The sequence below is a fragment of the Pan paniscus genome, chromosome 18 (assembly GCF_029289425.2).
Source record: "Pan paniscus chromosome 18, NHGRI_mPanPan1-v2.0_pri, whole genome shotgun sequence".
Lineage (NCBI taxonomy): Eukaryota > Metazoa > Chordata > Mammalia > Primates > Hominidae > Pan > Pan paniscus.
Window position 1 is genome coordinate 26,493,723 of NC_073267.2, and position 27,476 is coordinate 26,521,198.

Below are 27,476 nucleotides of genomic sequence, written 5' to 3' on the forward strand. Positions count from 1 at the left end.
AAAAAGGTCTTCACTAGCTACTGGGAAGGCTACATTTGAGGCTACAATGAGCTATTAACCTGCCACTGCACTCCAGCTTGCGTAACAGGAGACCTTATTTACAAAAAAAAAAAAAAAAAAAAAAGAAGTAAATAAACAAGACTTTAATTACATTCGGCCCTAAGCACATACAGTAAAAATTCAGTGGATGCAGGTCTCAGGTGAGGTCAGCGAAGCATTATGCTCAGCATTTGATGTCCAAATCACAAACAGATCATGAAATACTTACATGTAGAAATAACTAAGACTTGGCTGGGCGCAGTGTCTCATGCCTGTAATCCCAGCACTTTGGGAGGCCAAGGGTGGGTGGATCACGAGGTCAGGAGTTCAAGACCAGCCTGAACAATATGGTGAAACCCTGTCTCTACTAAAAAGTACAAAAATTAGCCGGGCTTGGTGGCACATGCCTGTAATCCCAGCTACTTGGGAGGCTGAGACAGGAGAATCGATTGAACCCGGGAGGCAGAGGTTGCAGTGAGCTGAGATTGTGCCATTGCACTCCAGCCTGGGCAACAAGAGCAAAACTCTGTCTCAAAAAAATAAATAAAAAGCATATTTAATATAAAATATAGCTTTATATTGGGAAAGGCTGAAAAACTTAATTTCATAAGACAAACTAGAAAAAATAAAGCTTGACGAATATTTCCCATTTGTAAGTATTAGTCTTCTCTACAGGACAAGCTGAAACACATATTAATTTTTTAAAAGAATTAAGATTTTATTGACATGATTGATTAAAAGGGGTATGGGAATGTAGTTAAAACTAGTAAGAAGCCTTGAACTTGCGCTTAAAGTCACAGTTTAAATCTCAGCTCCACTCTTTCCTAGCGAGGTGACCTTGGGCACATTATCTTCTTTGAGCCTCAGTTTCCTCATCTGCAAAAACGTGATAATAACAGCACTTAATTCACGAGTCCACTGTGAGGACTGAATGAAGCAACCCAAGCAAACCACTTAACATGCTACTAGGCATGAACACTCAGCACACATTAGCAAACTTGTCATCTGCAACTTCGCAAACTCCTTGAATACTGGACTCGGAATGGCCCCATAATATCTCATCTATAATAACTAACTTCAGTCTTCCATTCATTCACACATACAAAAACCATTTACTGCACATCTAGTCTGGGCCAGGTAACCTTCTCTATGCCCTGGGGATCAAGAAAGACACATAAAGATTCAGATTATGAAATTATGAGAGGTCATTTTTTAAATGTTCAGGCAAATTACATTAATTGCTAGAAGAGTCGTAAGGAAAAGGATATCGCATTCTGAAGACTGCACGACATGCTGGAGTGAGGATCCCAGGCCAAGAAAGCAAGTGGGGAGGGGGTCAAAGGAAAGCAGCTCCCTAAAGTGAAATCTGCCATCTACTGAAAGCTGGGTGTGAATTCTACCTGGTTCTTTTTCTTCTGGCTAAACCACACTTACTTAATATTGTGTAGCTTTCTCATGACGATCATTTGAAAGTTGACCTCAACTTATTTATTTACTTATTTAATTATTGACATGGAGTATCACTCTGTCACCCAGGCTGGAGTGCAGTGGTATGATCATGGCTCACTGCAACCTCCACTTCCCAGGTTCAAGTGATTTTCCTGCCTCAACCTCCTGAGTAGCTGTGATTGCAGGTGCATGCCACCATGCTGGGCCAATTTTTGTATTTTTAGTAGAGACAGGGTTTCATCATGTTGGCCAGGGTGGTCTCGAACTCCTGGCCTCAAGTGATCTGCCCGCCTTGGCCTCCCAAAGTGCTGGGATTACAGGTGTGGGCCACGGTGCCCAGTCAAACTCAACATATTTACTTGGGAGACGATCTTCATCCTGGGGAAAAACACAGAGTATCTGTAATTATTTCTCCAGTCATATGTTATGATCATATTCCACGAACCAAGCACTAGGGACCTAAGAGCAATCAGGTGTGTAAGAATTTAAAATTGGAGCAAATATGGCCATAAATGTGTTTTTCAAATGACTCTGGTCTCAGCATGAAGAATACTGAGGAAGGATAGATGAAGGTGAAAAGTTAGGAGGCCACAGGAGATGGCCAGGTAAGGTGAGCTCCAGATAAGAGCCTGAGCTCAAGGGGGTGGCATCTGAGAGGAGGAGGAGAGGTGCTTTGGAAGTAGGATATACTCAGTATTTTTCAAACAGCAGTTGGGGCCAGGCACGTTGGCTCACGCTTGTAATCCCAGCACTGTGGGAAGCTGAGGCAGGAAGATCGCTTGAGCCCGGGGGTTTGAGACCAGCCTAGGCAACACAGACCCCAGATCTACAAAAAAGACAAAAATTCACCTGGCTTGGTGGCGCACTCCTGTAGTACCAGGTGCTCGGGAGGCTGAAGTGGGAGGATCATTTGAGCACAGGAGGCAGAGGTTGCAGTGAGCCAAGATCCTGCCACTACACTGCAGCCTGGGTGACAGAGCAAGACCACGGTCTCCAAATAAATGAAATGCGAAAACCATTCTGAGCCTGCAGCCGCCAGATTTCACCCCCACACCAGACTTTGCTGACCCCTGATCTATGTACAAGTGAAGTCCATTTTCCCATGAAACTTTAGTCCTTTTTAATCACTTCCCAAATCCAAATTCTTCTTACTCAGAAGGGGGATTTCTGTGCTTTCCCAACTTGCATTTCAGAGGTTGAGAGACGATGGCTTTTCAAGACTTTGCCAAATTGCTCCTTTTCAATCCTTTCAGCCATTCTGGGGCCTTGAGAGCAGGGGCTCATCTTTCTACCACCAAGGGCACCCCCAACCCAAGGATAGCAAATATGTGGCCGAGGCGCCAACACTAACATCAAACATCAATGGCTCCCACTGCCCCTGGGCTCACAGGGCTGTTGGTTTTTGGTTTACAATTTCACATGAGAGATCACTGTTCTGCTGGCTTTTACACTTGCACACTGACTGATACATCAATTAAAATGAAAAAATGAAGCATGGAGAGAATTTTTAATGAACTCATTTTCAATGCTGGTTACCAGGAAATATCTGAATGCATTTTTGAGAAATAAGAGACTATGACGAATCTACCAAGAAATCTGAATACTGTATGTAGGGTAACAACATAAACATTACTGCGTGCAACGTGATTTGTATTCACAGTGAAATTACAGAGCCTAAGCCCACCCAGGGCTAGGCAATGGATTTCATTCTGCTGGGAATCTGATTTTGTGCAACACTGTCACCTCCCGTTACAAGTATTTACAAAATCCACCTGAGCCTCTGAGCCCAGTTTGGATGCAATAGTTTGATTTCATAGTGAGCTGGAGGACTATTGAATGAGTTTTTAACTGTTTTATCTCATTAGATTAGCTGTCTTCTTACATTTCTGGGGATGAATCTACAATCTACCTAATTGGATTTTTAAAATAAAGGACTCGGCCAGGTGCGGTGGCTCACGCCTGTAATCCCAGCACTTCAGAAGGCCAAGGCAGGCGGATCATGAGATCAGGAGTTCAAGACCAGCATGGCCAATAAGGTGAAACCCTGTCTCTACTAAAAATACAAACATTAGCTCGGCGTGGTGGCGTGTGCCTGTAGTCCCAGCTACTCGGGAGGCTGAGGCAGGAGAATCACTTGAACCTGGGAGGTGGAGGTGACAGTGAGCCGAGATTACACCACTGCATTCCAGCCTGGGTGACAGAGTGAGACTCTGTCTCAAAAATAAAGTAAAATAAAATAATAAAGGACCCTCTGAAACTTAAAAAAAAAATTGTTATACTTGCCACAAAGCAGTTTAAAAGTCATAAGAGAGTTCAAGAACTCTAAAGGGATGGTATTGGGAAAAAATTGTTCCCATGCATAACACTGAAAAGAAAAAGGATACTTATCAGGGGGAAATGATTCAATAGAAAATATTTTGGCAATGGTGTGGGAAAAATAGGTCTAATAGTTCTATACTCTGAATTATTTCCCCAAATGATGGTATTTTGCCCACATATTTACAACTTCTCTAAGACATGGTAATAACATTTATTTCTTACTTAAACAACAGTAACAAAACCCTTCTCAATCTTAATCTTGATAATATTATTTCAATTCCAGTGACTAAGATGAACAGTTACAGTTTACTCTAAATTGAATTGAGGTTTATCATTTTCCTGCACATGTAAGCTTATCCACTTGGCGTTTTGGTCGGTCAGTTGGTTTTTTCCCCTCTGGCACATGAAATGGAATCTATTTGCTATCCCTGCTCTAACCATGTGGACTGTCTCAAAGCTCCAGCAAAGATTCCTGCTCATGGCAAAGTCTGAAGGAAACTGCTTCTCCACCACCGACCACCTCAGTGGCCTCCCAGAAATTCCAAGTGCCTCATTCCCCAGCCTGCTCCGGTCACTCGTGGTACCTGCTTGGACCTGGAGGCAGCTGAGTTTGAGATATCAAATGTATTTAAGTAGGCAAAAGTATGTGAGAAAATTTTGTAAAATACTGTGATGCAGACAGTACATCCACATAGAGCTACTGCCTAAAGAGAAGGGAGCTCAGGAGGAGTCCAGTTTATTGCTTTGGTGAGGCAGCCAGGGGCTAGGAGTTGCTGAAAAGCCACACAGAAAATCTAAAGCAAAAGTGCCCAAGGCCAGGCCACACAGGGTGGGGGGCTCCCTCCACACCTGGGCTCTGACTCAGTGCTGTGACTGATGGCTGCTCGGGAGGCGCGCAGCGTCTGAAGACAGGTTGTGCAGGCTCCCTTCCAAACTAGGTCAGCACGTTTGGACTTTGACAAGCTCATCCCCATAAAAACAGGTTGTAAATGATCATTAAGTTCTCAGTCCAACTTAGAAGGACTCATTTAGCTCACAGATTATCTAAGAGACAGCCCTGGCAGGGGCCTATTGAGTTTTCCCAGCCACTCAGAAAATTAGTGAAAAAAGATCTAGGAGGTAACGGTGGTTCTTAACCAGAGCTACATACGACGATCATGGGGCCTCTGAAAATAATACAGGTGATGCCACTTACATGAAATGGCCAGAAAACGGGACTCGATAGAGACAGAATCTATAGAGGTAGAAAGTAGATGAGTGGTTGGCCATGAAGCTGGAGGGTTAGGAACAGGGATTAACTTTAGAAGGGGCAAGAGGGCTCTTATTTGAGGTGATGAAAATGTTCCACAATTGGATAGTGATGCTGGTTATATAACTCTGTAAATTTACTAAGAATCATTTTGTATACTTAAAATGGGAAAATTTTTGAAATAGGTCAGGCACAGAAAGATGTATATCCCATGTTATTCATACGTGGGAGCTAAAAACAACAAAGCTCCTAGAAGTGCAGTAGAATTGTGGTTATTGGAGGCTGGGAAGGGTAGGGTGGAGGAGAGGATGGGGCAAGTCACAGCTAGATGGGAGGAATAAGTTCTAATGTTCTGTAGCACTGTAGGATGCATAGGGTTAGCAAAAATTTAGTGTATATTTTCAAAAAACGAGAAGAGGATTTTCATTGTCCACGACACAAAGAAATGATAAACGTTCAGGTGATGGACATGATAATTACCCTGATTTGATCATTACACATTGTGAAGATGTATCAAAATATCACTCTGTATCCCATAAATATGTACAAGTATTACCTGTCAAGTAAAAATAAAAGGGAAAAATGGGTGAATTTTATGACCTATAAAATATACCTCATAAAGTTGTCAAAAAAGCCCAATAATACGGATGCCTGGACCCCAACTCAGAACAAATGAATCAGAACCTCTGGGGGTGGGGCCTCGCATTTTTTTCTTTAAAGCTCCTCAGGAGTTTCCCAAGTGCAGCAAGCATTGAGAACCACTGCAAGGAGAAGGCTCAGGTAGCAACAGCTGGCAGAGTGAGCAGCGGGACAGACTGGGAGGGTAGCAGCCTTAATGCACTGCAGCACCGTAGTCTCCGGGGTCCCTGTGCCCTAGGCCATAAATGCCCTGATTCTAGGGCGGCCCGGAAGGAGCTCGGAAGTGCACGATTTAAATTGGCTTTACTCTCTTGCCCTCAGGCAGAATAAACTCAGTGATAAGAAACAGAGTGATAAGAAATGACTCTGGAGGCTAGGCGCAGTGGCTAACGCCTTTAATCCTAAAACTTCGGGAGGCTGAGGCAGGCTGCCTGAGTCAGGAGCTGCAGACCAGCCTAGGCAACATAGTGAAACTCTATCTCTACTAAAAATACAAAAATTAGCCAGGCGTGGTGGCACGTGCCTGTAATCCCAGCTACTCAGGAGGCTGAGGCAGGAGAATCGCTAGAACCCGGGAGGTGGAGGTTGCAGTGAGCCGAGTTCGCACCACTGCACTCCAGCCTGGGTGACAGAGCAAGACTCCGTCTCAAAAAAAAAAAAAAAAAACCAAAAGAAAAAGAAAAAGAAAGAAATGGCTCTGGAGTCAAATCAGACTCTGAATCCCTGGCCTAGATGCTCACAGGTACACTTTACTAAGCAACGTTTCCTCCACTGTGAAATGGGAATAATCATAACCATAAAATAATAATAATAATAATAATGATACCACCACCATAGTGGTTGTTTAGGAACACCATGTTATGTACTTCATTTAATGTGTTTGGTGGCACCTAGTGAGGGTTCATGGAGTGTTAGCTATTCTGAGAATTACAACAAATAATAACAACCTTCAGATAAATCCCAAGTCTTATCTAAGAATGACCTTTCCAAACTTATCAAGCTGTTGTAGCTTCTCTCCGGAAAAAGTGGCTGTTGAGCCCAGACCACACAAAGACAAAAAGCTAGTCAGACTTAGAGCAGGAGTAGCGCAGGATGTTCAATGAAAACACAGGATTGGTTGTGATAACACTGTGTGGGATGGCACCAAAGAGAATCACAGGCAAACGATAAACAGAAACTCAGGGACAGAATATGTGGAGAGTTAGTGAACCCTGCATCAGAAGCTAACGTCTTAAGCTGCTGGGCTTCCCACCACTGCTAATGAGGCTACAGAAACACCTGCACCAGCAGATCTCAGCTGAACATTCATAGATGAGCAAAAGCAAGTCCCCAGGTATAAACCACATATCCTAGGATGGACTTCATCCAAGGTATTGAGGATCTCAGATCTTGGTTAATGTGGCCATTACTTATGGAGCTCACGCTAAATGTCAAGAAATGGGAAGGAATAAAAAGGAGGGACAAATGACACACAGTCCCCACCTTTGGGAGCTCATGGGAAAGACAGAGATGTCAACAGTCATCCTTGAGGAGAGCTCTATGGGGGCACAGATAGAAGAGCAATGAGCTGTGTGGCCAGGACAGCAGGGAAACAGTCCAAGTGGACCTCAGATAAGTCAGGACAACTAAACAGCATGGGGAGAAGGGTTTGGGGAGGAGTGTGTACTCAGTAGGGGATAGAACAGGAGGTGGCTGCAAAGAAAGGTTTTGCCTGCCATGGAACTAGGGAGCAACAGAGAACCACTGATGGTTTTTCTTTTTTCTTTTTGAGACAGAGGCTTGCTCTGTGTGCTAGGCTGGAGTGCAGTGGTGCGATCTCGGCTAACTGCAACCTCCGCCTCCTGGGTTCAAGCAATTCTCCTGCCTCAGCCTCTCGAGTAGCTGGGATTACAGGTGCCCACCATCACGCCCAGCTAATTTTTTTTGTATTTTTAGTAGAGACGGAGTTTCACCATGTTGGCCAGGTTGGTCTCGAACTCCTGACCTCAGGTCATCTGCCCGCCTCTGCCTCCCAAAGTGCTGGGATTACAGGCGTGAGCCACCGCGCCTGGCCTGATAGTTTTTCAATACTCGAATGGCATCAGGCCTCCAGCCACTCCCACACCACCTGCCTACCCTCTAGCTGATTGCAGTGTATGAAAATCGGCCTTGTGTTTGGCACCACCTTGGTGCCTTGCAATCTACTAGGACCTTTATGTACTGTGGCTGATGGATTCATTCATTAATGAAGCAATTGCTTGGGAGTTAAAACTCACTACCCTGCTGAGATCTGAAACACATGTGGAAAAAAGCCAGGTATAGGGATTGTACACATAGGATACTCTGTGCGGTGACCTTCAATAACATGTAAAACTCAACCATGGAAACAGAGACAAGAACAAGGCTTGCTGGGGCAGAAGGGTGAAGGTGAATCTCAAAGGGGACAAGGAACTTTTTGGATGATGGAAATGTTCACTATCTTCGTTAGGGTAGTGCTTATGTGCAGGTGTAGACGTTTGCCAAAACCCACTGATTTGTACTCTTAAGATGGGTGTGCTGCACAGTGTAAATTTTTACCTCCATTTAACAAAGTAATTGTGGCATGAAAATCACAAGATGCAGAACACATATGGAGTGTACGGTGCCACTTAGAAAAAATGAAAGGTAATGTTTTTCTTAACACGTACGCTCACACTCACACTCAGGGAAAAGCATCTGGGGTTTCTGAGCAGCTGTCCTGGTGGCTGGGTGGCAGGTGCTGCATGTGGCACAGAGGAAAGTCACTAATGCAGAGGGAGAGGGCGCCAACCCTGAGGGTGGGAAGGTGTGGGGATGAGCAGAGGCCCATGAGCACCAGTCTGGCCCTAGTGACGCCCCAGGCCAGGCCTGTGCATTGCCAGGCAGCATCCTACCCTTTGTGACCCTCTTGAGTAGGCGCTGCCTAGCAACGCCTCATTGTGAATGTCTGTTTTAAAGACAGGGCCTCCGCCGGGCGCGGTGGCTCATGCCTGTAATCCCAGTACTTTGGGAGGCCAAGGTGAGTGGATCACGAGGTTGGGAGTTCAAGACCAGCCTGGCCAACATAGTGAAACCCCGTCTCTACTAAAACTACAAAAATTAGCCGGGCATGGTGGCACATGCCTGTAGTTCCAGCTACTCGGGGGGTGAGGCAGGAGAATCGCTTGAACCCGGGAGGCAGAGGTTGCAGTGAGCCGCGATTGCACCACTGTACTCCAGCTTGGGCAACAGAGAGTGAGACTTTGTCTCAGTTAAAAAAAAAAAAATTTAAAAAAAAGACAGGGCCTCCCTGACTTGCCCAGACTGGACGCGAATCCCAGTGCACTGGATGCTTTTCACGAAGGACAGCAGATCAGTTCTAAGATCCACCAATGTCTTCCTGGTTTGGGGGCCCTGGCTCTGGCTTAGGCCTTTCCATGGGGCGAGTGGGCAACAATGTGACTTCCTTCATCAACCACATCTCAAATGTGCTGATACAGGGAACAGATAAGGGGGAAGAGTTCCCTAACTGTGAAATCAAGGACACTGAAGCATGTGTGGTCTTCATAGAACCACTGAATGAGACATTTCAACATAGTCAAACCGCACCTATGGCCAAGCCTAGAGCAGATCCAATTATGGAACTAGAAACTGAGGTATCTCAACTGAAAGGAAACAACAATAGTTTTGAGGCAGAAATAAAATATCAAAAGATAACTGAAGAGCAGTTGCACAGTAAGATGCAACTACTTCGGTCTTTACAAGACCAGAAACAGGAAATGGATGATTTTAAATGCCAGCAAGAGCAAATGAATATCACACACACCCAGCGCTTTTCAGCCAAAGATGAAGAAATTAAGAACTTGCAAAATGCAAAACAACAAATCAAAACCCACCTGTGTGGAAAACGAGACTACATTCAAACAGACCACGATGTTTTTCAAACAACAGAAGCTGAGTGTCTTCATACAGAAGATGGAACTGAAAAGCCTGATTCATGTAAACTGGAAACTGAAAGATTAGTGAAAGGAACAAAAGAACAAGAACTGGAGATTAAAGTTCTACATGACAAGAATATGACTTTAACTAAATGGATGGATGAGCCGTCCATCAGTGAGGTGGGCAAACTCACTCACATCATCCAGCAGGAAGATGTGGAGGTGCCGGGCCTTCAGGCTAGAACGGCTTCAGCCTCTGACACCAAGGGTGTTGCTCACTTTCAGCAGCAACTGCAAGCACCTGCTTTGGAAACAGAAGAACTATCAGCTGTTTGGAAAGAGGTAGCTAGGGAAAACAGCTATCTAGAAAGAGAGTATCACCATGGAATGGATGTAACTGCTGACAACGAAGGAGGCCTGTGTGAGCTACAAGAGGAAAGTAAAAAATCACCCACTAGTAGTGGTCAGGAAAGGTTTATAGACAATGTTCTGAAGTCATCACATCTCAATCAAGAAAAAGATATTGAAAAAGATGCATTAAGTCAGAAATGTCAGCCTTTAGCGACAATTCTGCAAACATCCAGCACTGGTCATAACATTGGAACTGTTACTAACAATCAGTATGAGGGGCTTCCACAAGAACTCGATATCTTAAAACAGCCAGTTAAGAAAGTGGAGGCGTGGAAAGAGAAGCTGGTGACCACAGTGCAAAATATGCAGCAGGGAGCAGCCCAATCCCAAGAGGAACTTTGTCAACTTCAGGCAAAGCTTTTAATTGACAGTGATGACGATTCTCAGTGTCAGATGAACCACAGAGATCTGATCCAAAAATATGAAGGGAGTGAAACTCAACTCAAAAACCTGGGGCAGGAGTTAGCACACACGCAGCACAGCATCAGGCAGCTCTGTGACGGCAAAGACACTCTTCCCACAGCTGGATATTTTACCCCAGCTCCCCAGAGAAGCACTTTCTTCACACACCGCAGAATCTCTTCATGCAAGTGAGTCTGCTCTATCAAGTGAGTCTTCTAAATTGCTCCAGCAAGAGATCGAGAAGCTGAGAAAATCACTGCAGGAAAAAGATGCGACCATTAGATTCCTCCAAGGAGACAATCAAAGACTGTCTGATTCCATTGCTGCCATCTCAGAACGAGAAAGAAAAGAACACGAGCAAATGCATTCAGAAATTCAGCAGCTGAAGGAGAAACAAAATGCCTTAGACAGGTTACTTCAGGGAAAAAACCTTTTCATCAGAACCAAAAATAGTCTAATACATTCATTGAGAGAAAATCTCACTAAAAAAATGAATAAAAATGAACTTTTGAGGCAGGCAGTGAGAAATCTGAAGAAGAGAATATCAGTTTTAGAAATGGATACGGGTGAACTAAAACAGGACAATGAAAAAATCACAGAAACATCCAGGGAAAAGAAAATAGAATATCAGGAGCAACAAATCAAAGAACTTGAAAACCAAAATGTGGTCCTACAGGAAAGGCTGGATAATTTCCAAAGGAAATGCATACAGTTAGCCAGCAGCACAGAAGGAAAAGTCGACAAACTCCTAATGAGAAACCTCTTCATTAGTTATCTCCACACACCAAAACACAAACAACATGAAGTGTTACAAGCAATGGGAAGCATCCTGGGTATCACAAGGGAGGAAATGGAGCCGCTGTTTCAGGAAGAGCATGGCACTGCTACCAGGTGGACGACTGGGTGGCTTGAAGGAGGATCAAAAAGTGTCCCTAAAACACCACTGGGGCTGAATCAGCAACCTGCCCTTAATGGTTCTTTTTCAGAACTTTGTGTTAAATTTCTTAAAACAGAATCTCTTTCATCTACTCTTCCAACAAGTCTTCCTCCTCATAATTCTCCAGGAAAGATCAAACTTGCTAAAAATGTACAACAAAGTTTAGGAAACACCCCAGCATCCATACCCAGAGGAGCAGATGCCAATCCCTGCCCCTCTGCTCTCTCTTAGGAGCCTGGCTGGACTTGGACCTGGTGGGTCGGGGCATCATCTGTCAAATGCTGCTGCAGAGGCTTTGCCCGCATCTGCACCTCCGCTGATGTCACCTGGCCAGAGTGCAGGAGCTGGGCTGATAGGCTGTCAAGGCAACAGATGATTCTCAGAGACTATGAAAGATCAAGCCATGCTGTGTATCTACTTTATCACTAATGGCCTTTTGGAAACAGTCATTTCATTTTCAGTCATACTTTCTTTAAATTTAATAAAACTATTCCAAGGAAAATTTTTAAGAGTCTCTGAAGGACTGGCCGGGTGTGGTGGCTTATGCCTGTAATCCCAGCACTTTGGGAGACTGAGACGGGTGGATCCCCTGAGGTCAGGAATTCAAATCCCGTCTGGCCAACATGGTGAAATCCCGTCTCTACTAAAAATACAAAAATTAGCTGGGTATGGTGGTGTATGCCTGTAATTCCAGCTACTCGGGAGGCCGAGGCAGGAGAATTGCTTGAACCTGGGAGGCAGAGGTTGCAGTGACCTGAGATCGCGCCACTGCACTCCAGCCTGGGCAACAGAGCGAGACTCCATCTCAAAAGAAAAAAAAAAGAGTCTCTCTGAAGAACTGTAAAGGTATTCACACAAGTTCACACTATGGTTGCTTCTTGTGAGGCTGGGTGTTGGCCAGACTGAGGTTGTGTTTGAGGGATAGTTGAAGTAGTTTTATAATGCTTTCAGTGTTTTATAAGGAGCAGGTATTTTTGTGTGCCTTCGGTAATTAAAATATTCATGTGTGTTAAGGATCAAATATTGTAAAATACACGAGTGTATAGTTGGTATATAAGAAAAACAGATGAACAGCAGAAAAGCATAAGTTGCATAAAAATTAAAAAATTTAAAGTTCAGCATGAAGTGACTCACACCTATAATTCCAGCACTTTGGGAGGCTGAGGGGGATGGATAGCTTGAGCTCAGGATTTCAAGAACAACCTGCGCAACATGAAGAAACCCTGTTTCCAAAAAAAAAAAAAAAAAAAAAAGAAAAATTAGCTAGGTGTGCTGGTGGGCACCTGTAGTCCCAGTTACTCAGGAGGCTGAGGTGGGAAGGTCAAATGAGGCTGGGAGGTCTGGGTTGCCATGAGCCGTGATCACAACACTGCAATCCAGCCTGGGCAACACGGTGATAGCCTGTCTCAAGAAACAAAGAAAAAAAAAAGTAGAAGTTCTGTTTTTTGGCTATGTCCTACTCTTTTCCATTTCCCAGAAAACTATTATTAATCTGTATTTTTTCCAGATCTTTTAAAAATATGTGCATGTCTGTATTAATGATAGTATATTATTCTCTGATATGCTTTCTAAAAAAAAATCACTACACTTTGGAGATCTCTTAAAATGTGAAGGACTCCATTTTATTCCTTTTAAAAGTAGAATTTCCTCCTATAGATGTCCTCCAATTCATTTCAACAGCTCCTATTCATCAGCGTGTAAGCAGCTTGTGCCCCAAATGCTATCAAATGTCCGTGGTCAGCTCCCTTGAGATCAATTTCCTTAAGGGCCCCTCCAAATCTTTATCACTTTCCTCAGGCATGATCATGCCTTCTACCCTCTTGCAGACATTAAAGACCAGCAGTCAAGACCCCCATACCCCCTGCCTATATCCCACCATCCTCTCTTCATTCATCTCTACTCCTTCCCTTTTGCTCAGAGGAAAAGGGATCCAGCTTTGCAGTTGAAGGCTAACAGTCCCCTGGGCATTACCCATTCAGCCTTCTTCAAAGACCTCATTCTACTGATCTCCCATTCTGCTTTGTCTTTCATCTCTCTCTATCCCTAAGCACGCAAGTATGTCCATTTTTCCTGGCACATCACATTCTCCTTTCTGCTCCTCCAGCAACCAACCACTTTATCTGTCTACCTTTCACAGCCAAGCCTCTGAAAGATCACTATCTCGTTGTTCATTGACTTGTTTTTGAAAGCTCTACAAAATCTTGTCTCACTCATGCCCCAGCTATTTTCTGTTAAATCCAATGCATCCTCTGTTTACTTAACCTTTCCGTAGTGCCTGATAAATATGAAACACCACATCTTCATTCTTTACATTTTCTCTGCATTCTTCATTTTTAATGATACCACTCTCCCTCCTAATGTTAGAACCTTTTTTCTTAGTCTCTTTGTGGCTTCTTGTTCTGACACTTCTTTTTTTGGAGATGGAGTTTTGCTCTTACTGCCCACGCTGGTGGGCAGTGGCGCAATCTCGGCTCACTGCAACCTCTGCCTCCCGGGTTCAAGCGATTCTCTTGCCTCAACCTCCTGGGTAGCTGGGACTACAGGTGCCCACCACCACGCCCGGCTAATTTTTTGTATTTTTAATAGAGATGGGGTTTCACCACGTTGGCCAGGCTGGTCTCGAACTCCTGACCTCCTGACCTCAGGTGATCCGCCTGCCTTGGCCTCCCGAAGTGTTGGGATTACAGGTGTGAGCCACCGCGCCCGGCCGTTCTGACACTTCTTAAATGTGAATATTCTCCAAGATACCATCATCAGCTAACAGGATCTTCTTACTCTGCTTGCAGTCTCAGGACAAACTTATCCACTCCCATGATTCAACTTTCACTGGTATGCCAATGACTTCTGAATGTCTATGTCTAACCTCATCCTTCTCCTGATTCTACACTGGTTTATCTAATTGTTTGCTGGATACTTCTATCAGGATGTCCATGGGCTTCTCAAAATCAACATGTCTAAAAAGAAACTCAATATATTCCATTATATCCTTATCACCCAAGGATAAGCCCTCAGAATCATGATTGATCTGTCTCTCTCTCATCCACTGCATATCCAATGAACCAACAGATATTTTCTAATTCTTTCCTTTTTTCTCCTGTTCCCATGGCAGTGGTCCATTCCTTCCTGTCCCCTGTACCAACTGGTACAGCTGACTCCCTGCTGATCTTGCTGGTTCCACCACTGGCCCCATCTTGAGTCCGTTCACATTGCTGTGAGGGTCCACTTCCTAGGATGAAAATCTGATAATGTTACTTCCCTGCTTAAAATTATATGAAGTTCCCACTGCCTGGAGTCCAACTTTAACAGGATATTTGAGGCCTTGCCTTTTTATCCTTGCTCTTTACTGGGGACCTACAGACTGGTCTCCCCTCAGCCACATCTGACAGTTTCTTTCTTTTTTTTTTCTCATTTTTTTGAGACAGATTCTCTATCACCCAACCTGGAGTGCAGTGGCATGATCTTGGCTCACTGCAACCTCCACCTCCTGGGTTTAAGCGATTCTCATGCCTTAGCTTTTCAAGTAGCTGAGACTACAGGCATATGCCACTATGCCTGACTAATTTTTGTATTTTTAGTAGAGACAAGGTTTCACCATGTTGCCCAGACTGGTCTTGAACTCCTGGCCTCAAGTGAACTGCCCACCTCAGCCTCCCAAAGTGCTGGGGGATTACAGGCGTGCCACCGTGCCAGGCCTGAAAATGTACTGACAGGTTCTTAATAGACATTTGTTGACTGGAATTGGTAATTGAATAATTCAATTCATAACTAAACAATTCCATAACAATTAAATAAACAAATGACACATACAGAAAACTCATATAAAGAAATACAAATATAAGGACACATTCATTTCCACCTTAATGAAAAAAATTTAAATAGCTAGCAAATTTTTAAAACATACGTAAGCAACTAAGGTGGTGGCAAAAGGCGATACTCATCACGTCATGTATAATGACATGCATTATAGTGCGGCATCGCTTTCTGGAGAATAAATTAAATGATAGCATTATCATCTTAGGAAATTTGGAATTACTGTCAAAAATAAATATTAATTTCCTATAAATGTAGGAATTCTAAACTCTACAGAATTCATTGGAAAAAAATAATTTAGGATAGAACAGATATAATCGTAACAATGGTGACTACCACATCAGACAGAAGTGACAGCTAGATGACAAAAGGGATAAATCCAGCTCAAACCAGCAAAGCCAGCTGGATGACAATTATGAGTGCAGGTGAGAAACAATGAGCACCTGATGAAGGTAACAGGAAGGACAGCCACAGAGAAGGAGAGACCGAGTCAAAAGATAACCAAGGAGGTAGCACTGCCAGATCACAGTAATAGCCAGGGTATAGAAGACAGAGGAGAGGCTGGGTGCAGTGGCTCATGCCTATAATCCCAGCTCTTTGGGAGGCCAAGGCGGGCGGATCATGAGGTCAACAGATCTAAACCATCCTGGCCAACACGGTGAAACCCTGTCTCTACTAAAAATACAAAAATTAGCTGGGTGTGGTGGCGTGTGCCTGTAATCCCAGCTACTTGGGAGGCTGAGGCAGGAGAATTGCTTGAACCCAGGAGGTGGAGGTTGCAGTGAGCCGAGATCGCACCACTGCACTCCACCTGGCGACAGAGCAAGACTCTGTCTTAAAAAAAAAAAAAAAAAAGAGGAGAAACAGGGGGACTGCCAAGTGTATGGTGAGTAACATGAGGGCATTCAATACCCTAGGGCAGGGGTCAGAATACTTCTTATTAAGGGCCAGAGAGTAAATACTATAGGACCCGTGAGTTGTATGGATCACTATTCCAACTAGGCAACCCTGTTGCTGTAGTGTGTGGCTGTGTTCCAATAAACCTTTTGTATAAAACATGCAATGGGCTGGATTTACCCTGCAGGCCAAAGTTTGGTGCCTTATGGACTAGGGGACAGGGGGAAACGAAGCCAATTTGAGGATGAAGTTCATGGGTTCAATTTCATTTTATTTTGAATTTTTTTTATAATAAAATGAAAGAATGGAGATGAAATCTCCCTCTGTTGCTTAGGCTGGTTTTGAACTCCTGGGCTCAAGCGATTGTCCCGCCTATGAGTTCAAGTTTAGCAGGCCATGTCAGCAGAGACATTCAAGATGGAGATGGCAGCATCACTCTAGGGATGAAGAGATGCCAGCACTGGAAGCATAAAACAGAGTCATCAATCATGAGGTGACAGTTATGGAGCTGAGATGACCCAGGGAAAAGATCTCAAAAGAGAGGAGACGAAGGACATCTTTCTGTCCCAATATAAGGACAGATACCTAATGTTACTTCGGATCACTATGGCCCTGGAAAGGTAGAAAGATTACAATCTAACCTTTTTTTTTTTTTTTTTTTTGAGATGGAGTCTTGCTCTGTCACCCAGGCTGGAGTGCAGTGGTGCAGTGGCGCGATCTTGGCTCACTGCACGCTCCACCTCCTGGGTTCATGCCATTCTCCTGCCTCAGCCTCCCCAGCAGCTGGGACTACAGGCACCTGCCACCATGCCTGGCTAATTTTTTTTTTGTATTTTTTTTTAGTAGAGATGGGGTTTCACTGTGTTAGCCAGGATGGTCTCGATCTCCTGACCTCGTGATCTGCCCGCCTTGGCCTCCCAAAGTGCTGGGATTGCAGGCGTGAGCCACCACGCTCAGCTACAATCTAACCTTTTTAAACTCCTACTTTTACTATATCTCTATCTCTATCTATCTATCTATCTATCTATCTATCTATCTATCTATCTATCTATCTATCTAATCTATCTATCTATCTATAGAGAGAGGTGGGGTCTCGCTATATTGACCAGGCTAGTCTCAAACTCCTAGCCTCAAGTGATCCTCCCATCTTGGCCTCCCAGCGTGCTAGGATTACAGGCATGAACCACAGTGCCTGGCCACTAAACTACTTTCAAGGAGGGCTCCTATTTTTAAAGTGGGGCTTTCATTCCCTTTTCCAAGATAAAAAAATTTAAAGTTTCAAATTTGTAGATAAGAAGGAAACTTCCCACTGGCCAGAAAATGAGGCAGGTCTAAAATAAAGTGACTAACAAGTTGTCTAGGTTTTGTTTGTTTTTTTGTTTTTTTGAGATGCAGTTTCGCTCTTGTTGCCCAGTCTGGAGTGCAATGGCGCGATCTTGGCTCACTGCAACCTCCGCCTCCTGGGTTCAAGTGATTCTCCTGCCTCAGCCTCCCGAGTAGCTGGGATTACAAGCATGTGCCACCATGCCCTGCTAATTTTTTGTATTTTTAGTAAAAATGGGGTTTCTCCATATCGGCCAGGCTGGTCTCAAACTCCCGACCTCAGGTGATCCACCCGACTTGGCCTGTCTAGGTTTTTTTATTATGAAATATTTTATACACAAAAACCATATAGCATATATATGGGGTGTAATGAATAATTACAAAACATATGTATCCATCCACATCTCAAGAAGTAATTCATTACCAACAACACTGACAACTTTTCATACCATCGGCATTAATCTGCAAACCAGAAGTAAAGCAGGCAGCCTGCAGCCAGATAAAACCTGCAGATTATGTTTTATTTGGCTAATACAGTGAGTTTCTTTTTTCTTTTTGGTTGCCAATATTTAAATATCAAGAAACTTCAGATGGAATTCAGCATTCTGGAGTATCATTAAAAATGGAAGATGAGGCTTCACTACTCCCACATTCACCATGACAATACGTGGCCATGTTCCCCTTTGAATGAACAGGTACTCACCAGTTCACTACAGTCCCCCCATTCCCTACTGTCCTATACCCGCCTCCCACTTATTTAGTTTACTGGCCCTTGCACTTGAGTTTGTGACCCCTGCTTATACAATATAACTGTGGTTTCCAACCTTTTGGAATATGGAAAATATTCTTTAAAGTAAAAAAGTTTCACAGACTCTCAATAGGTACTTATACTAAGACAGGTGGACAATCCCTATCTACCATTTGAAATCCAAAAAGCTCTACAAAATAAGTTTTTTTGTAACTTATTTGGCAACAAAAGTTGACCTGAGTTGACATGAAGCTACGTATAATCTTTACGCATCCATGAAGTGTGAAAATATTCATACATTTTGCTATAGTAACAATAATATGTTTGACTATCGGGTGTTGTCCCAGAGCCCAGAGCATTATATAACCACATCATATGTGCATTATTACTTTTAGAAAAATCTGAAACAATCTGAATTCTGAAAGTTATCTGACCCCAAAACTTCCAGATAAGAGACTGTGACTCTATTGTACTTTTAATATCTAACTTTAAGGAAAGACACACACAACAAGCAGAGAGGAGCATGATTTTTTTGAGTCGGAGTCTCACTCTGTCACCCAGGCTGGAGCGCAATGGCAAGATCTTGGCTCACTGCAACCTCTGCCTCCTGGGTTCAAGCAATTCTTCCACCTCAGCCTCCGGAGGAGCTGGGACTACAGGCGCCTGCCACCACACCGGCTCATTTTTGTATTTTTAGTAGAGACGGGGTTTTACCATGTTGGCCAGGCTGGTCTCAAACTCCTGACCTCAAGTGATCCGCTCGCCTCTGCCTCTCAAAGTGCTGGGATTACAGAAGTGAGCCACTGCGCCTGGCCAGGAGTAAGATATTTTAAAATGGATTTGTACTTCATTAATTACTATGGCATCTCCAACATTTGAGAAAGGGAAATAGAATGATATAGGCAAAACATCCTGTTGTCTGACAAAAACATGTAAACTACATAATAAGGCCATGAAAGCTTAGATTGAAAAGAAGCTGCAATGACACAGGATTTGTTTCCACCCCTGCTCTATGCAGAGGTTGATGGAATCCACTCAGACTGAAGCAAAGCACACATTACCTACCCCTTCTCAGAAATACTGTTCAGAGTTCCCCTAGAAAAGGCAGAGTGAAGATCAGTGGGAGGAAAAGGACACAGTGGAGTGGGTGAGGGATGCAGAATGTTACTGCTGGCAACGTAAGGATAAGGTTTGTGATCATCAAATACAGGTAGGGCTGACTCGAGGAAGTGAGATGAGATTCATTCAATGCAGCAGCAGGGGACTGTTCCGGGACCAGCAGGTAGAGACGCATTTTGACTCTGAGAATTCAGCGAGGTAGTGAGTCCTCGACTCCTGGAGAAGGTCATTAGATCTCTGTAATGAGAATTTACAGCTGTTTCAGAATGAGAAACCTGGGTTTGGGTCCATAGCTCTGTCATTTACTAGCTCGATGACCCCTTTAATCGCTGGCATCCTCTGTTAAATCAGGAATAAATAACATCACGTCTGAGGCTTGTTGTGAGAAAGGAGTGAGATAAATGTATGCAAAGCACCTAGCCCTGCACCTTCATAAGCACAGATGTTTAATAAACATTCATCCTTCCCTGGTGAAGAGGCAGCCCAGTTCCTGTACTCAAAATGACATGACAGCCACCATTTAGAAGCACTGATACAGCCGGGTGCGGTGGCTCACGCTTATAATCCTAGCACTTTTGGAGGCCAAGGCAGTGGATCACAAGGTCATGAGATCAAGACCATCCTGGCTAACACAGTTAAACCCCGTCTCTACTAAAAATACAAAAAATTATCCGGGCGTGGTGGCGGGCGCCTATAGTCCCAGCTACTCGGGAGGCTGAGGCAGGAGAATGCAACCTGGCACGCAGAGCCTGCAGTGAGCCAAGATCTCACCACTGCACTCCAGCCTGGGCGACAGACTCCATCTCCAAAAAAAAAAAAAAAAACACAAAACCCTGATTCAAGTCTCGCCTCAACCACTTAGTAGCTGTCTAATTTGGCAAGTTACGTTTTCTTCTAAGAAAGAAGTGATCATTGTCAGTAGGCGAGAACCAAGCCAGGAGGTTTAGCACAGCACTTTGTAAACCAAACCACCATAGAAATGTTGATGAGTATTACTATTAGACCTTTTAAAGACTTCAGTAAAGGGGCTGGGTGCAGTGGCTCACGCCTGTAATTCCAGCACTTTGTGAGGCCGAGGTGGGAGGATCACTTGAGGCCAGGAGTTCGAGACCAGCCTGGCAAACATGGTGAAACCTTGTCTCTAATAAAAATACAAAAACTAGCCGGGCGTCATGGCGGGTGCCTGTAGTGCCAGCTACTTGGGAGGCTGAGGCAGGAGAATCATTTGAACCTGGGCGGTAGAGGTTGCAGTGAGCTGAGATGGCACCACTGCACTCCAGCCTGGGTGACAGAGCAAGACTCCGTCTCAAAAAAAAGAAAAAAAAAAAAAAAAGAAAAAAGATTTCAGTAAAGGGAATAATGAGCTGCTCTTCAACAAATGCAAATAACTGAAAATGCTGAAAATGTAGTAATATCAGGGTACATTACAGGGAAAAATAAAATAACAGGAACTGTTAATTTCTGAGTCCTTCCAGACAAGCAGTTGCCAACTGGTGACCCACACATTTTGTTTAGTTCTATGGAGTGTAAGGGTAGTTGCTTAATGCAGATTTCAGGCCCTTCTTGAAAATTACAAAGGTGGACCACACCGGGCCTAGAGCCACTTTGGTAGGTCCTGGTCCTCCAGGTCCCGTGAGATCCTCATCTGGCCCAAGTCACTGATTTTACTAGCTTGGCCCTCTAGGAATTTGGGTTTATATCCTTGGCTTTCTAAAAACAACTATCTGGAAAAGCAGTTGGACCTCCAGAGGAAACTTCGATCACTGAAGAAATCAATACCGCCTGACACACTCCCCACCAGAGCCTAGGCACTATGCTCTCTTAGTTATGTTCCTCAAATTCCTTCTGTTTGACACTTTCTCCTCATACCTTCAAGCTCCTCATCCCAGTGTATTCTTTTCTCCCTATTTGGGTTATCACTTCTCCCAAAATACCAACTGTATCCACTGGATTATCTGCATCTAAGAGTTTTTAAGAAACAGGAACTTATCTTTTAGGCCGGGTGTGGTCGCTCGTGCCTGTAATCCCAGCACTTTGGGAGGCCAAGGTGGGCAGATCATGAGGTCAGGAGATCAAGACCATCCTGGCCAACATGGTGCAACCCCGCCTCTACTAAAAATACAAAAATCAGCTGGGCGTGATGGTGCACGCCTGTAGTCCCAGCTACTTGGGAGGCTGAGGCAGCAGAATTGCTTGAACCCGGGAGGTGGAGGCTGAAGTCAGCTGAGATCACGCCACTGCACTCTTAGCCTGGGCGACAGAGCAAGACTCCGTCTTAAAAAAAACAAAACAGTAACTTATCTTTTTTCAGCAGGACTACGAACGAAAGGCCCACCATGACCTTTATTGCTTGCCTGATTACCATCCATTCTCCCTGCCTGCTGGTGACAGTGCCCCAGTTTACCTTAGGGAACCAGCACTCCTCCACCTCAGTCCATATGGCTTGAGTGGTGCTGACTCAAGTCCATTTCTGGGGAAAGGTATAGGATCCAGAATAATTCAGAGCCGATCCTGGTACTCTGTCACAGTGACTGGGAGAAGAGTTTTCTTTCTATCTGGGACTCGGAAGACTGGGAACTCTCCCAGTGGACTGTCTCTCTTTGGACCTGCCCAAAGAGTGAAACCCCTGGATGCAGCCAAATCTGCAGCCACACTACTCTTGGACTCTTGTGATTACTTAGGAGACAACTAATTCCTTTCTTTGCTTGAAGAAGTTTTAGGTTTTCTTTATGGCCAAGAGACCTAATCAATACAAGTAGTATTTGAAAGCAGTGTTTAAAGACGGATGACAAAGTCTCTGCTCAGATTTTTCATCTCTGGGTAGCTTTTGTCACCTCCCTCCATCTAATGACAGCTAGGTTTTGTTCAGTGCATTAGCTATCCCTCCATAAGCACACATCTTCCGTATATAAATTATTTTTGTTTGCCTATGTTTCTTTTCAAGCATTCAAGCAGTACCAAAGGAACATGGAGAAGTAGCTGTCTCCAAATCCAAGAGGAAGAAGACTTTTTAAACTGGCACAAGGTGTCTCCCAGTTCTAAATTTCTAAATGTCAAGAACTTGCAGCAGCAGTCAAGTTCCTAGGAATACTGGTTTCTGAGACTGCACCACCTCCGAATTCCCTCGCAGGCGTTCTGAAATTCACTAAGCAAATCCGACTGGCTTTCATATATCCCTTTATTTCTTGCTACCATGCACTTAAAGGACTCCCAACAGCGGGTCAACCCGGAAAGTCTGACAATGCTGCCCCCCACAGCACAGCGCTCGGCACAGCGTTAGGGACAGAAGTCATCGGAGTTTTAGCACAGGGCAGCGGTCCCAGGCTGGCTGTGTCCTCCGGAAGAGAGGAGAAGGATCGGGTGTAGTCCTCGCAGGGCAGTGCTCGCCGGGGTAGGGACAATGGGCAGGGGGCACCCGAGGGGTTGCTACAGAGGAGGCAGCGGCCCGTCCCAGATGGTCGCCAAGGACCAGGGGGCGATTGAGCGGCAGCGGGCATCCCGCTGGCCTCGGGCTGGGCTGTGGTTCGGTCCGGAGCCGACCGGCCCATAGTCAGGTCGGCCACCTGCTAATGAGGTTGAACTGCTTCTTCAAGGCAGCGGCGGCGGCAGCCCGCGGGGCGCCGCCTGGCAGGCAGGGCTACACCCAGACGGCTCCTACATGGCTTCACAGCTGAGGTGACCGGCGGCTGCGACGGCTGCTGTAGCTACCCGAGCCATTGACCTCGCTCTCTCGCGTCACTTCCGGCGCGCCGTCCACCTGCCCTCTTGGCCGACCCTTCGGGGCCGAGGCCAGCCGAGCCGAGTCCAGCTGGACCGATCGGAGCCGAGCCCAGACGAGCCCGATCTGGCAAAGATCGCGAGGACCAGGGCGCAGAGCAAAGTGGCCTCTGCGTGACTTTGCCCCAGCCCTTGGTACCTCAGGTTCAGCGACGCCATCCACCTGCCCTCTGGCAGATGGTGGCTGAGAGGTCCTTGAAACAGGCAGAACATATTAGCTATAATAGTCAAATATTTACCACATTGAAATTTAGTGGGATTCTCATGTATTTTAAGGGTCCCTTCCATTCTTCCAAATTCCAAGTCACGTGGTTTTCGTCTCCATCAGATCACTCGTGGTGTGGATCTTCAGGGAAGTTATGGGGAAAGGGAGACCAGCAGCCTGCCCCATGGGTGGCCATCCTCCTCCCCACGGGAGTGCCAGGCAATCTCCCCAGTGCTGGGGTCCACTCCTGGTAAGTTCATTTTGTTTAGGGTCCAGCTGGGGCCATTGAGCCCCTTGACCGAATGCAAGCAGCACTGCGAAGCAAAGCCCAGGGTTGTCAGTTTGGGGTTTTCCATCGAGAGAGAAGTTGAACAACAAATGCCATTCCCTGTCCATTTTATTTTTTTCATCATCAGTGACTAGGCCACTGACTGCCAGGGATGTGCATTTCTTAGGGGTCAGGAGAACAGAGAGCAGCAGCAGGGCAACCGTGCCACAGGAAATATCACTACCCTTGCTAGAACAATTACTGTTAGGACACAGGCAGGGAGCCATTCCTAAATCTTCCTGGGGTGATGGGTGATGGTCTCCTTCCTTGCCACAAACAACATAAAGGATTGTTCCCATGACTGTGCTGGGGGCACACTTTCCTAACAGTGTCTCTATGGCTGTCCCAAGCAGCTAGTGATGGTCACAAGGCTAGACGCAGTGACCAAAAAGTTCTAACCCGAACATCAGTGAGTAGAACTCAAGCACCCACCGGTTAGGATGTTGTGTTGCTGCTGCCCCCAGGTGGGAGCCTCAGAGACCACGTGGCGGACACACAGGCCACACCTGATGGCACCTCCCAAGTTCAAGTGTGGCAAAAAAGAGAGCTCTGCTAATAAACTGAGCAACTTCCATTCAACTCCTGGGATTCATTCTGATTGGAACAACCTGGTTAGCCCTTCCCCCAATCCCCACCACCCTCTGAAGCATGACAAGGTGATTTTGGGTGCCAATTGGCCAGACCTTGGCAAGTTTCCACCCCTAGAGTCAGGCAAGGAGCCTTGCTTTTTTTTCTTTTTCTTTTTTTTTTTTTCGAGACAGACTTTCGCTCTTGTCGCCCAGGTTGGAGTGCAGTGCCACGATCTCGGCTCACTGCAACCTCTGCCTCCTGGGTTCAAGCGATGCTTCTGCCTCAGCCTCCTGAGTAGCTGGGACTACAGGCGCGCACCACCATGCCCAGCCATTTTTTGTGTTTTTAGTAGAGATGGAGTTTCACCATGTTGGCCAGGCTGGTCTTGAACTCCTGACCTCATGATCCACCCGCCTCGGCCTCCCAAATCCCGCCTCGGTGGCTGGGATTACAGGTGTGAGCCACCGCGCCTGGCCAGGAGAGAAGCTTAGTTTTCCATAAGAAGCTGTAGCTTTTTTTTTTTTTTTGGAGCCAGTTTCGCTCTTGTTGCCCAGGCTGGAGTACAATGGTGCAATTTCGGCTCACCACAACCCCTGCCTTCAGGGTTCAGGCAATTCTCCTGCCTCAGCCTCCCGAGTAGCTGGATTACAGGCATGCGCCATCATGCCTGGCTAATTTTTATTTTTAGTAGAGATGGGGTTTCACCATGTTGGTCAGGCTGGTCTCGAACTTCTGACCTCAGGTGATCCACTTGCCCCGGCCTCCCAAAGTACTGGGATTACAGGCATGAGCCACCATGCCGGCTTTTTGTTTGTTTTTTGAGACGGAGTTTTGCTCTTGTCCCCTAAGCTGGAGTTCAATGGCACGATCTCAGCTCACTGCAACCTCCACCTCCCGGGTTCAAGTGATTCTCCTGCCTCAACCTCCCTAGTAGCTGGGATTATAGGCGCCTGCCACCATGCCCGGCTAATTTTTGTATTTTTAGTAGAGACGAGGTTTCACCATGTTGGCCAGGCTGGTCTCAAACTCTTGACCTCAGGTGATCCACCCACCTTGGCCTCCCAAAGTCCTGGGATTACAGGCGTGAGCCACCGCGCCCAGCCCACTCTAGCTATTTTTTATAGAAGAAAGAGATACTGGAGAGCCAAAGCAACAATTGTCCATTGTAGCCTTTTGGGGAGAGATTCCATGGTGAATGCCTAACTTTTGGCCCCCAATATTAATGTCCAAGAGCTTTTACACTTCCACAACTCTTCTCCTGACTTTGTCAAAAGATGCAGTCTAGTTGGCAGTGAACTTTCTCTGGCTGGGATATGGCTCAAAGACTACCCCAGCATTGTCTCTTGCATTAAGGTATCATTTAGCCTGAGATGGCTAAGCTTGCAATCTCCGGACTCCACTCTGTCATAAACTTTCAGATCCTCAACCAGGAACTTACATGGAATGAGCTGGCCCTGGAGGTCAGCTGGAAGATGACCAAATTCCTCTGAATCACCAGCTATTTTGAATCAAAGGCTCATCCAACAACAAAAGTGTATAAACCCATCTGCCTCCGCCTTCTTCCAGTCACCCCCAGTCTCACTGTCCAGACCTGTGGGATTAACACCGTATAGTACTTGCTATTAACACTTACTATCCACTAACACCCGTGGAATGTGGACACTGCTAAGCTGGGAGACGATGCTTGTGCAATAGTTTGTATTACCCTTTTGGCAAAGGACCACTCCAAGAAAATGGTGTATTTCATCCCATCAGCACGCCCCCTGGCAAAGATCTCCACCCTTAGTCATTCCCCTCTTGTCATTTCTACTGTGGCTATCAATGAGATCTTGTGCCTCCATTAGAATACTGAGCTAGCATTTGATATTTGACCTTACTCCAAGGTGTGTATTCTGGGTTTCTGTTGTTGATTTTCCTTTTAAAAAAATGAGTGCAATTCAAAGTTCTTAAAGTATATCTGTTTCCTGCTTCCAACAACTGACAGATAACAAAATGGAATATACAAACACATTTTTAATTTATAATGTATATTAAACATTATTATACATATACAACTCACAAGGGTTGCTTCTGGCTGGATTCTCTGCCCATCGCCCGAACACTGAGGATTCTGCTAGTTGTTCTGCCCTGAATTAATTATAGCTATAAAATTTCATCACCAGCAAGAAACCAGGCGACTTCCCCAGTACATCTTGAATTTATACATATATTTTGTACTAGATTTAGTACAAAATAAATCCAAAACATCTTGAATATGCCTCATAATGAAACAGACACACGTGAACCCACTCCCACGTGAGAAACTGAGGATGTGTCTATGTGCTCCTTCCCTGCCTCTCCCTCCCCCTCTTGTGTGCTACCCTCCCGGCTCCCTAAAGATCACCAATATCCTGATTCTTTTTTATTTTTTTTTCTCATGTCTTGCCTTTTCTGTACAGTATTTTACCATATATGTACGTTTCTCTAAACAACATTAGTTTTACTTGGTTTGAACTTTACAAAAGTGTTGTTAGACTTCCTTCTTTCACTGAACATCGTGTTTCTGAGATTCAGCCATTGATGCTGCTACTTGGTAGCTCTAGTTCATTTATGATCACTGCTACATGGCTTCCTATTGTATTACTTTTCCACACACTACTTCCCTCACTACATTTCTTTTCTTTCTTTCTTTTATTTATTTGTTTATTTATTTTTTTGAGACGGAGTCTCGCTCTGTCGCTCAGGACGGAATGCAGTGGCGCCACATGGGCTTACTGCAACCTCCGCCTCTGGGTTCAAGCGATTCTCCTGCCTCAGCCTCCTGAGTAGCCAGGACTAAGGCGGCCGCCACCACGCCCGGCTAATTTTTGTACTTTTAGTAACAACGGTGTTTCACCATATTAGCCAGGCTGGTCTCGAACTCCTGACCTCAGGTGATCCGCCCGCCTCGGCTTCCCACAGTGCTGGGATTACAGGAGTGAGCCACTACGCCCGCCCCCCTCACTACATTTCGAAGGCAATTTTGGGGGCAAAGCCCTCAGCACAGTCGCTGGCAGAGTCAGCACACAACAAAATTTTGTAAAATTGAATGACACTGAGCCCGGACTGAATGTAACAACTTACACATGTTGCTTCTGGCTGGATTCTCTGCCCTTTGCCCGAACGCTGAGGATTCTGCTAGCTGTTCCGCCCTGAGTTAATTATAGCTATAAAATTTCCCGACCAGCAAGCAGAAACCGGGCGACTTCTCCAGACACCTAAGACTACGCTTCCCAGAAAGGATTGCGATACTCTCCTACTGTTTAGTTTCTTTTTCCTATCGTCAAATTTCCGGGTTATGTGGGCGGTGCCAAAATAATTA

At 45.2% G+C, this 27,476-nt stretch overlaps 1 long non-coding RNA gene across 1 annotated transcript; it reads right to left on the reverse strand.

Moving 5' to 3' along the window:
- Positions 1 to 27,445, reverse strand: LOC103785267 (uncharacterized). The gene is made up of 3 exons (XR_004669028.3): positions 27,239 to 27,445; positions 19,203 to 19,493; positions 1 to 1,866 (listed from the first exon to the last, which is right to left on the reverse strand). It is a non-coding gene; the product is annotated as an uncharacterized LOC103785267 (long non-coding RNA).
- Positions 27,446 to 27,476: the final 31 nt, after the last annotated feature.